Genomic DNA, 12,121 nt, shown 5'->3' on the forward strand with positions numbered 1-12,121 from the left:
ATAACACAGTTTTGAGGATTTGTAGGACCGCAATTGAAATAAAAGCATCATTTAAGCTTATTCTACCATCAAATGTACTGTGACCAATTACCCAATTCTAGTTAGTAAGAATCAGAAACACAGTTTGGCTATTCTCCCCAATCCTCCACTTCAATGCTCATCCCACATTCCTGTGGTTACCATTGTCCCATATGCTGAAAAATTTCTAAAGCACCTTTGAAGTATTCCAGGAATAGACTCATGAAAACTGTGAAGTCATTCATCTCAGCCATTGGAGAAAGGTTAGAGAACTGACACAGGTTCTCTCAGCTGATTTTAACCTAATAGCCTATGTTAACATGGGATTGTGGATAGATTATACCCCGATGTAGCCATGACCTTCTATTTTCAACTTCGTGCAGGCAATTCCGCTAGTACCCTCAGCTGTGAGATCTGATAACAATGTTATTCTGCCATCTCACATGCCACTACCAACTCCAGGTTTACCATCAATACATATGTTCCTTAAATTGCATATTTCTAATTAGAGATTTGTTTTTTCTTCTTCTCCTAAATACTACATTCCATTTCAGTTTAGTTGGCACCCATCCTTACTAAAACAGTTCATTTGTCTAGTTAGCAGTCAAATCCACCTTGCATCCCCACCTCTAGTTATCAGTGGCCAAGCTGGAAATCATGTTGCTATTTTTATTGGGTCACCAAACTTGCATAGCTTCCATAAGAGCATGAATTTAGGTGCACAGATTTCAGGTTAAATATAGCATATACCCATGCCACAAATGATTGTCATCCTAACTTATCCTACATGGAGGGGGGGTGGGAAGAGACAGAGAGAGAGGGAAGAAAGAGAAGGAAGAAAGAAAGAAAGAAGGAAGGAAGGAAGGAAGGAAGGAAGGAAGGAAGGAAGGAAGGAGGGAAGGAAGGAGGGAAGGAAGGAAGGAAGGAAGGAAGGAAGGAAGGAAGGAAGGAAGGAAGAAAGGAAGGAAGGAAGAAAGAAAGAAAGGAAGAAAGAAAGAAAGAAAGAAAGAAAGAAAGAAAGAAAGAAAGAAAGAAAGAAAGAAAGAAAGAAAGAAAGGAAAGAAAGGAAAGAAGGAAGGAAGGAAGGAAGGAAGGAAGGAAGGAAGGAAGGAAGGAAGGAAGGAAGGAGAGAAGAAACGAAAATTTCTGCCATTAACTAGGTGGTTGATTATGGGAAGGAACCTTAACCTGCATGGATATCACTTTAAAAAATTTTTTTCAGTTGTAACTTGTATATCATTGTTTTGTACAATTTTATTTTTAGCAATCAAATGTTTAATTAAGTCTGAGGTCAAGATTCAATGTATTATGGAAAAGCTTCGTTCTTCAATCCCTTCCTCTCTGGCCCCCTCAGAGATATATTTGGCCTGTCAGATCAATGGCTGAGATGTATATGGTGTTTTGAAGCTATATGTCAGAAAGACATGTTTTTAAATTTAATCCAACCTTATACATACAACGGTGTATTAGTTCGGGGTCCTCTAGAGAAACAGAATCAACAGGAAACACTTGCAAATATAAAATGTATAAAGGTGTCTCACGTAACCGTGGGAACGCAGAGTCCAAAAGCAGCAGGGCAGGCTGTGAAGCTGATGATTCTGATGGAGGATCTGAATGAACTCCACAGGAGAGGCTCATTGGCCGAAGCAGGAAGAACCTGTCTCTTCCGAATCTTCCTAAAAAAGCTTCCATTGATTAGATTAAGCATCACTCATTTCAGAAGACACACCCCTTGACTGATTACAAATGGAATCAGCTATGGATGCAGCTGACATGATCATGATCTAATTGTATGAAATGTCCTCATTGCAGCAGACAGGACAGCACTTATCCAACCAGACAAACAGGTGCCACCACTTGGCCAAGTTGACACATGAACCTGACCACGACAGTCTACCCCTTGTCAACTTGGCAGCTATGCATATCACCTTAAACCATATCTAATTTCTAAATAAAAACAATACAACACACATTTTTTTCCTTTCACCTAACAATACTCAATTGTCTCCTGCATATAATTGGAAACACATTAAATCTTTCCAGAATAGGGTGCAAGTCCTTGCGTAATATTCATTCTTAAACTTGATATCTTACACCTTAAATAGCATAACATGAGCAAAATAGCATCGCAGTCCTCATTTCTGTAACTGATCACATGGTCATAGTTCATGTTTATCACTACCTTCTTCCACTACCCATTCCACGTTCCCTCTACCCTCAGCAAGTATTTCAGCTGGCCGTGGTTCTTTGCCTGATGGGGTAACCCAAACCTTCAATCCTGAAGTTTCAGAGTCATTGGTAGTCCTGCCTGGATTGGATTGAGGCAGTTTTCCATTGATTTTAATCACAGGGCATGGTAGTACTAAAAGATGCCCTAGGGGATCTCCTATATTCCAAGAAAACTCTTCTTTACCTCCCTTGTATAGTTGTAATCCTATTTCCCCTGATAGTCAGGGTCAATCACCCCAGCCAATAGGGATACAAAGAAACCAGAAATTGAAGTTCTGGAAAATTCTGGACCTCCAGGAAAGAAGACCCCAGAGAATAGTGCCCTATATGAGGATTTAACCAAATCTGGAACAAGTTAGGCATTTCAGAGAAAGCCAATATTGGACATGGAGTCATCCAGGAAGAATTTGTGAAAACTCCTTATGTCTGATGGGCATGATCCAAGGCTACTGCATAGAAAGCCAATGACAGTGCTGTGGGACCTGTATAAACAGAGCTGCTGCTAGTCTGGACTGGGAGACTCAGAGAAGGGACACATTGGAGGAAAAATAACTTCAGAGGCAAAGCCATGGAGGCTGAGGTCTGAAGTCAAGAAGTCTCGGAGTGCAAACCTATCTCAGCCTGTGGAGAGGGTGAGTTTACCCCAAAGGTAGAGGATATGCCTTCCACCTTATTGCAGTGGAAGAGTCATGCCACCTCAGGCCTTGGAGAAGGTGAAGCACATTCCTTGGCGATTGGGGAGAGCCTGGCTGCCACCACATGGAGGGGTTGAACATGTGCCCCAGAAATGGCAGAGAGCCCGGGTGCAGACCTGATCCTTGGAGAGGGTGGAACCAAGAAAAGGTGCTCTCCCCAATGTCCCCCAAGGTTGTATTTGGAGAGAGGCAGGCTTCTGCATAGGCCCTTGGAAAGGGTGGGACTGTGGCTTTCAGAAGTACCAAAGGTAAATGACTCTCAGACTTTGAAATCTAATGGACTTTGCCTTGCAGGTTTTCGAAACTGCATGGGTCCGGTAATTCCTGTGTTCTTTCCTCCCTGTGGAAATGCATATATGTTTCCAATGACAGTTCCTCCTTTGTATGTTGACAGCAAGTAACTTGTTATGAGTTTTCAAAGGTCCAGAGCAAATAGAGAAAATTTTGCCTTAGGACCATCAATGCCTTTAACTAACTTTGATGAGACTTTGTACTGATTTTAATCTTGTATTAATCTTGTATTTGAAATGTTACTGGAATGGTTTAAGGTTCTCTGATATTGTTATGGAATGAATGTATTTTGTATATGGGGAAAGCATGTTTTTTTAGGGTCCATAGGGTGGAATGTGCTGGTTTGAAATGATGTATGTACCCTAGAAAAGCCATGTTTTAATCCTAATCCCATTTTGTAAAGGCAGCCATTTCTTCTAATCCCTTTTCAGTATTGTATGTTTGAAACTGTAATCAGATAATCTCCCTGGAGATGTGATTTAATCAGGAGTGATTGTAAAACTGGATTAGGTAGAGGCATGTCTCCATCCATTTGGGTGGGTCTTGATTAGTTTCTGAAGTCCTATAAAAGAGGAAACATTTTGGAGAATGAGAGATTCAGAGAGAGTAGAGCAGAAGGACATAGCCACGAAGAGCAGAGTGTGCCAGCTAGTGACCTTTGGAGATGAAGAAGGAAAAATGCCTCCTGGAGAGCTTCATGAAACAGGAAGCCAGGAGAAGAAGTTAGCAGATGATGCCATTTTCACCATGTGCCTTTCCAGATGAGAGAGAAACTCTGACTATGTTCGCCATGTGCCCTTCCACTTACGAGAGAAACTCTGAACTTCACTGGCCTTCTTGAACCAAGGTATCTTTCCCTGGATGCCTTAGATTGGACATTTCTAACTTGCTTTAATCGGGACATTTTCTCAGCCTTAACTGTAAACTAGCAACTTATTAAGTTCCCCTTTTTAAAAAGCCATTCCGTTCCTGGTATATTGCATTCCAGCAGCTAGCAAACTAGAATAAGCAGTATTTGTTTGTTTAACAATATGAGCTTTTAGGGTGGGAAGAGAGCAGGGTGGACTGCTGGTTCAGTGGCTAGGCTGCAAACTGAGACTGCTGGGGTTAAAAACAAGGCGAACACTTGCTTAACTCTATCATTTATGGAGGCGAGTTACATAGTTTGTTTGTGCCTCAGTTTCCTCATCTGAAAGACAGAAATAATGACAGTACATTCCTGATAGGCTTGGCGTGGGGTTTAAATAAGTTAAGCATCCAACAATATTTTAAGTATTCAATGCACATCAGCAATACTCATTACCCCCAATTTATAGATTAAGAAAGTTTGGCTTAGAGAATTTGAGTAACTGGCTGTAATTTACAATGCAATCAAAGGTTGTAGCTTTAAATCAAGCTGGTCTGTTGTCCCTAACCCATGTTCTTACTCTACTGGAACCTCATGGGAAAGATGTCCACAATTTTGTGATATATGCACACAAAGACAAGTCATCACACTGAAAATTTTTACATCAAAACCATCGCACATGTTTTTAATTGGTTTTTGTTTCTGGCAAGCTGATTCCTAATAATCTTAAAATATAATGTCTAGTTACTTTGGTGATTCCATTAGTATATTTTAATTTTTTAAAATGTGTGTTCATAGAAAAAAGTCAAGTAATATAGAAAAGTGTTTGTTTAAAAAAAACTAAAATTCCCATTCCTCTGTCTCTTCATCGTTACTCCCTATAAATACGGGCGTTTAACTCTTTCAACTTTATGACTTGGTGGGTCACACAACATTCACTTCATGAAGGGGACTGAGGCCTCATGGTAACTTGGTGGGCCTTGGTTAAGCATTCAAGTCTTTACTGAGGCCTAGTGTTAGGAAAAAAACTATTTCTTGAAAGGAGAGTAGTTATTTGTAGAGAATAATAGGACATCGCTCTTATCTATGGTCCCCGCTGAGATTCTCCTATAAGGGTATGCCAAAGGCTCCAAACAGCACTCCTACTTGCCACTGACACTTCCAAGCACCACTGGCTCTGCTGAATCAAACAGCCCAGTAGCAGAGCGGCTTTCATGGCAAGTTTGACCTGCTGGTGAGCCTCCTCTTATCGGCCTTCACTCAAAATTAGCAGCTTTTAGGGTCAAGCAGTAAATGGCCTGGTGTAACACATCCAAAAGAGGAATAATGTACCTCAAAAATCCAAAGAGGCCAAACAGGTATTGTGTCTCTTTTTATGGTTGTAGAATGGGCTGAATGCAACAGCTTATCCTTCACTTTAGAAGCGGTATATCAATATATCCCACACCGCTGGATGCCTAGAAATTGTACTGCGGTGAAAGGCCCCTGGATTTTTGTTGGATTTATCTCCTACCCTCTGACACACAAATGCCTCTTCAATTCTTGCTAATTCTTACTCACTAGGTCCAATCAGCATGGTATCATCTACATAATGGACCAGTGTGATGTCTTGTGGAAAGGAAATGGGGTCAAGCTCTCTGCAGACTAGATTATGACATAGGGCTGGATAGCCGACTTACCCCAGAGGTAAGACATCGAAGGTGTATTTTTGGCTTTAATAGCTGAAAGAAAAATGTCTCTGGTGCTCTTTACTAATGGATACTGTGCAAAAAAAAGCATTTTCCACATCAATAGCTGCATACCAGGTACCAGGGGATGTGTTAATTTGTTCAAGCAATGATACAACATCTGGAATAGCAGCTAAATTGGAGTCACCACCTGGTTAAATTTACAATAATCCACTATTGTCCTTTAAGATCTGTCTTTTTTTTATGAACAGGCCAAATAGTAGATGTGAAAGGGGATGTGGTAGGAATTACCACCACTGTGTCCTTCAAGTCCTTGATGGTGACACCAGTCTCTGCAGTCTCTCCAGGTATATAGAATTGCTTTTTAATTTTTTTTTGTATTGAAAATCACAGCTTCAATATTAGATGCCAAATGTATTATTTTGACACATACCATTTCCTCATCGGTAAACGGCAAAGGATCAAAATTCTGGGAGCCACACAAAAATATGGAACGCTTCATAAGTTTGCATAGCATCGCTGTGCAAGGGCCATGCTAATCTTCTCTGTATTGTTTCAATTTTAGTATATATGTTGCCGGAGTGAGCACTGTGATATTGCTTTTGAGTTAATATTTTGCTGGCTAGCATCTGTTCTAGTTGTTTCTACTTGGCCTTTCCCACCATAATAGCCCTCATTCCATAAGTTAAGGAACCAATGTGGGGATTCTGCCAGTGGCTGAGCAAGTCTATTCTAATTATGCACTCAGTAACCGGGAAAATAACCACAGAAGGGATCCCAGGACCCACTGGACCTATTGTGAGATGGACTTGTTACAAAACTCTATTATCATCTGCCTGACAGAACGGAATGACATTTTGAGTCTCCAGGAATTAATGTCAGTTTTGAGCCAATGTCTAGTAATTCCCCAAATTTCTGATAATTCCCTTTTCCCCAAGGCCCTGTTAAAGGGCCATACATTCTTTTATGGAAGGCTAGGAGGAAGATTAACAGTATAAATTTTTGGCAGTGTGGTAGGATACATACTGTAGGGGACCCAACCTTTCCTGCATTCAAGGGATTCTGGGTCTGTTAAACTGTCTCAAGTCAAGGAATTGATGAAAGGCAGTGACCTCTGTTTTTATGATTTGAGTTAGACTTTTATTCACTTGCCCTATAACTTTTCTGCTTAGAAAGATCAAGTAAGAAATTAGTAGACTGCCCATCTATTTTTACTAATAGTTATCCCATGATCAACAAGCAATACCATAAATCTCTGCAAATCAGATTATCCTGATTATTGTTCGACTATATTGTCCATTATGGTAGCCACACACATGTTGTCTTTTGTGTTGAAGTGCCGTCACTAGATTTTTGCCAAATTGGAATACAGCCATCTCCATTGTGCTTAAGGACCCAAGTTCAGTGACAGCAGTCCCCACAATAATATCTGTTCTACTGAGAAGAACAATCACAAAGCTTTTCAGGATGATGGAGCTGCTGTCAGAAATTTATTCCTTACAGTCCTCGTGAAAGAGGTGTCTTCTGGATATTCTTGGAGTGGTTGAGCAGCTCTTCCATAACAAATCCACTCTACCATCCCAGACTATTGTAAGTCCTTGGATCTTTCATCTACATTATGACAGGTCAGATCTGGTATTTTCACATTATGCAAAGGAGGCCACTTGTTAATCCATGACTCAGCCAACCACTGGAACAAACTGTGAGAGTCCTTTTTAACCCCTCAAGCTACAACACTGTATCCAGAGTATCTGCTTAGGGAGCCTATATCAACTTTATAGTCCTTCCAACATTATCCCTCAGACTTAATGTTCATTTTTACATACATTCCCCAGATTTCTATCTCTATAAGTTGGAAAAATCATGCAGTTACTTTGGAATAGTACATCTCATCATGGGTCACACTCTGCATCTCGCTTTTCGGGGACTGTTGGGACTTCAGTCTGTATGTAAGGCTAGAAGGAAAGAAGAGTAGTAATGGCGGGTAGTGAGAGGAATTAGCTTGTTTCACAAGCCAGTTACCCCAGGACATTCCATTGTAGTTTCATCTTAAACAGAAGTATGAGGGTTGTTCTCTCAGAGGGGTCAGTTACAGGTTTATCAGGCACAGCAGGCTTAAACTCTTCAGGTAGAGGCTGAATGACTGATTCTTCAGAGCTGATTGCAGGTCTAGGAGCTGATTCTTTGGAGCAACTATTACAGACTTACCTGGCAAAGAAGACTCAGCAGACTCTAGGATCTCTATAATCTCACCATCAATATTATCATCCCATATGTTCCCATTCCTATTTTCAGGATCCCATCCCCTCCTATTCACTGCCCTCGCTTTAATAGCAGGCACCCTGCAAGACTGGGAACTTTATTTGCATTGATATTCAGCCACTTAACAGTGAAATGTCGGGTTTGTTTCTCAGAACTGTCGAGTCTGCAGCTATAAGAAATAGGAGATTCTTTGAGGGCACACATAGAAACTGCTATGTCCTTCATGCAGTGCTTGAGCTGCAAATTTGAAACCTTGAGCTCTTTCTTTTCTTTAACAGCCATAACCAGCATATTTAGGAATAACCAGCTAACAGCATTATACTTTTCAACTTCACAAAATTCTCTTAATTTATCAAGTACACTTTCACTCAGAACCTTGCCACTTAAAAGTTTTTAATGAGCAGTATCCAGTGGTGATACACGGCACACCTCCATTGCCAATTCATGCCATGGACCATCAGAGCCATCTTGATCATTGGAAATAGAGACACTAGTGCCTTTGAATCAAATCAGATTAGAGAACCTATTCCAAAAACCCAAGAACCAACTCAGAAATCTCATCCTTAAGATTCTGATTCTCAAGAACCACTCTTAGTACCAAATCTTTATTAGTCAGGATTCTTCCAGGAAACAAAACCAATGGAAGTAATATATATCTATATAATATGAATAATGTAAATATTATATTTGTTATAGGAATTGGCTCACATGACTTGAGGAATGACAAGTCTGGATTCTGTAGGGCAGGCCTAAATCTGGGAACTAACTCCAGGGAAGACTTCAGTGAATTCCCTTGTGGAAGTTGGCTGACTAGCATAGATATAGAAATTCTTCTCTCTGACTGCTGAAATCATTAGCTCTCTTTTTAAGGCCTTCAACTGATTGGATGAGACTTCTTTCATTGCAGAAGGCAATCTCCTTTGTTGATTGTAGACGTAATTAGCCACAGATGCAATCAACTGACTGATGAATCCATGAACTATCCTCAAAGTAATAATCAGGCCAGTGCTTGCTTGACCAAACAACTGGACATCATAATATATGCAAGTTGACCCTTGCCTTTAACCTTCACAGTGTGTTAGCCAGTATTGAAGGAGAACATTGACATCTTCAACTATCATTGCAGAACTTTTTCTCCCTTCAACTGTCAATGATTTCTTCATATATTTTGAGACCTGGCTGTTAGTTGCATATATGTTTATAATTGCTATATCTTTATCTTCTTGATGAATTTACCCTTTTATCATTGTACAATGTCCTTTGTCTCTTATAATAGTTTTGGACATAGAGTCTATTTTGTCTCATATTAGTATTGCTGCCCCAGCTCTTTTTTGATAACTACTTGCAAGGAATATTTTTACCATCCTTTCACTTTCAACTGTTTGTGCTTTTTGCTCTGACTTGAGTCTCCTATAAAGAGCAGTTATTTGGATTACTGTTTATCAATCCTGTCAACCTCTGCCTTTTAATCATAGAATTTAATACATTTTTTCATTTTTATTTGAGGTTAATTAATAATAAGGCAAAGTTTATTTCTACCGTTTTTACTAATAACATTTGGTAAGTCATACCATTTTTTGGTCCCAGTTTTCCTCTGTCACTGCCTTTTTTTTTTCGGTTAGATGATTTTTTGTGATATAGACATTTTTAATTGCTTATTTCCTTTTGTGTAAATTTTTTAGATAGTTTGTAGTTACCATGGTGACTACATTTAATATTCTAAATCTATTATAATTTATTTTATATTGATACCAACAAAATTTCCATAACCTACACACACTCTGTTCTTATATTATTCCATCTGTCCCCTTAATGTTGTTATTGTCACAAATTAAACTTTATACATTGTGTGACCAATAACAAAGAATTTTGATTGATTTTATGTATTTGAATTTTAAACCAAAGAAGAAGTAAAATATACTATGGAATGGACATATTTTTTATGTGGGAGAAACAAGCCTTTTAGGGGCCCAGAGGAAAAATTCTGGTGTCTTGGAATTATACATCCCCAGAAAAACATGTTCTTAATCTCAATCATTCCTGTGGATTATCTCCATGGAGCTGTGACTCGCTCAAGAGTGGGTGTTAAACTGGATTAAGTGGAGACATGTCCCTACCCGTTCCAGGTGGGTCTTGATCGGTTTTGCTGGAATTCTTTAAAAGAAGAAACACTTTGGAAAAAGCTAGAAAATGACAAGAGAGAAAGCCATGAGATTCTGAGAGAGCAGAACAACATAGCCATTACAAGTACAGAGTCCTCCAGCCAGCCACCTTAGGAGATGAAGAAGGAAAATGTCTCCTGGGGAGCTCCATGAAGCAGGAAGCCAGGAGAGAAAGCTAGCAGATGACACTGTGTTCACCACGTGCCCTTCCAGATGAGAGAGAAGCCCTAACCGTGTTCCCCATGTGCCCTCTCACTTGAGAGAGAAATCCTGAACTTCATCGGCCTTCTTGAACCAGGGTATCTTTCCCTTGATGCCTTATATTGGACATTTCTGTAGCCTCTCTTTAATTGGATCATTTAAACAGCCTAAAAACTGTTAATTTGCAACTTATTAATTTCCCCCTGTTAAAAGCTGTTCCATTTCTGGTATATTGCGCTCCAGCAGCTAGCAAACTAGAGCAAAAGGAAATAAAGACAAAGAGAAAAAAAGAAAAAGAATAAAATGCTAACAAACAAACAAAACCACACACATGAAAAAGTGTGCTGTCTCTCCAAGTTCCGTTGCAGATGTGGTGGGAAGCTGGAAGCTGCTGCTGCTGCTGTAAAGACCAAAACAGAGGTTACATTCCATGATGGTCCCTCAAGGATTTATCAGACCAAAAAACACAAAATGGAGAAAGAAAGAAAGTAAGAAAACCAACCAAAAAGAAAAAAGAAAAAGATGCTCTGTCTCTTTGCAACCTGACAGATGTTGGTCTGAAGGCAAAAGCAGCTGTGCTGCCAAGAAGACTTAAACTAAAGCTAGAGTCTGCACTGGTCCCTCAGGTATCTACCAGATGAGGAAACATTTACACACCCTCACCCTCACCCCCACCCCTACCCCCACTCCCACATAAGAAAACCAACCAAAACATACTGGTAAATGTTTGTTAGGAGGCTAGAACCCTGGCTGCTAAGATGGCCAAAAGTGAAATTAGCATCTGCCTCAGTCCCTCAGGGATCCACCAGACCCCAAAACAAAATAAATAAACAAAAAAAACCCACACTCACACACAGAAGAAATAGAAAGAAACCCAAATTAAAACAAACAAACAAAAATTGTACACTGGCTCTTTAGGTCCAGATAGATGCTTGTGTGAGGACAGAAGCCACAGTTGCTAAATGTGAGGCTACTTTCTGCACTGGTTCCTCAAGGATCAGTCAACCCAAGGAACACCACATTGCAAACAGAAAAAGAAAGAAAGAAAGTCAGCAAAGGAAAGGTACACTAGCTCTTTAGTTCCAGTGGGTGCTGATGGGAGGTCTGAAGCTGCTCACTGCTCCCAAGAGCGCTGAACCCGAGGGGCTCTTGTCTACATTGTTCCCTCAAGGATCCTCCAGACCAACCTGGACTTTCAACTGCAACTTCTGGAGGAAGAGGTTTCCTCTGTCTGCCAGGGTCTCCAGCCAGCAGCTCCTGGGCCGCCTTTCAGCAATTGCCACCATTTCAATGGCAGCAACTACTATGGGCTGAAGAAAGGGAGCTGGTAGAAGGTTTGCCCTTACAAGCTGAAATCTCTGTGACCTCTCCCTTTGTCTGGCACCCCTATGATTGCTCTCAGTATCCACTCTGGTTTCCAAGTTACCACCTATTTGATTCCAATCTCTTTTTCTAGCTCATTCATTTTTCTGGTGGAGGGAGCAATCTGTAAAACTTCCTACTTCACCATTTTGCTCTCCTGACATTTTAAAAAAATAACAACATAATTGAAGAAAAGAAAATTCAAACCATATCTGCAAGTACATTAAGTTGGTTCATTTTTATGTATTATTTGTACTCTAATACATCCCAAAAGCATTTGAAGATGCTTATAACGTTGAAATACATATAAAAGGGACTGTTCAATTTAAAAATGAACATTGATCCAAACCAATAAAAAAGACACAT

General features: G+C 40.0%; 1 non-coding gene across 1 annotated transcript; it reads right to left on the reverse strand.

The window, feature by feature from the left end:
- Positions 1-6,250: 6,250 nt before the first annotated feature.
- LOC143665886 (U6 spliceosomal RNA) lies at positions 6,251-6,357 on the reverse strand. The gene has a single exon (XR_013167281.1). It is a non-coding gene; the product is annotated as a U6 spliceosomal RNA (small nuclear RNA).
- Positions 6,358-12,121: the final 5,764 nt, after the last annotated feature.

Source organism: Tamandua tetradactyla, chromosome 21 (genome assembly GCF_023851605.1).
Source record: "Tamandua tetradactyla isolate mTamTet1 chromosome 21, mTamTet1.pri, whole genome shotgun sequence".
Lineage (NCBI taxonomy): Eukaryota > Metazoa > Chordata > Mammalia > Pilosa > Myrmecophagidae > Tamandua > Tamandua tetradactyla.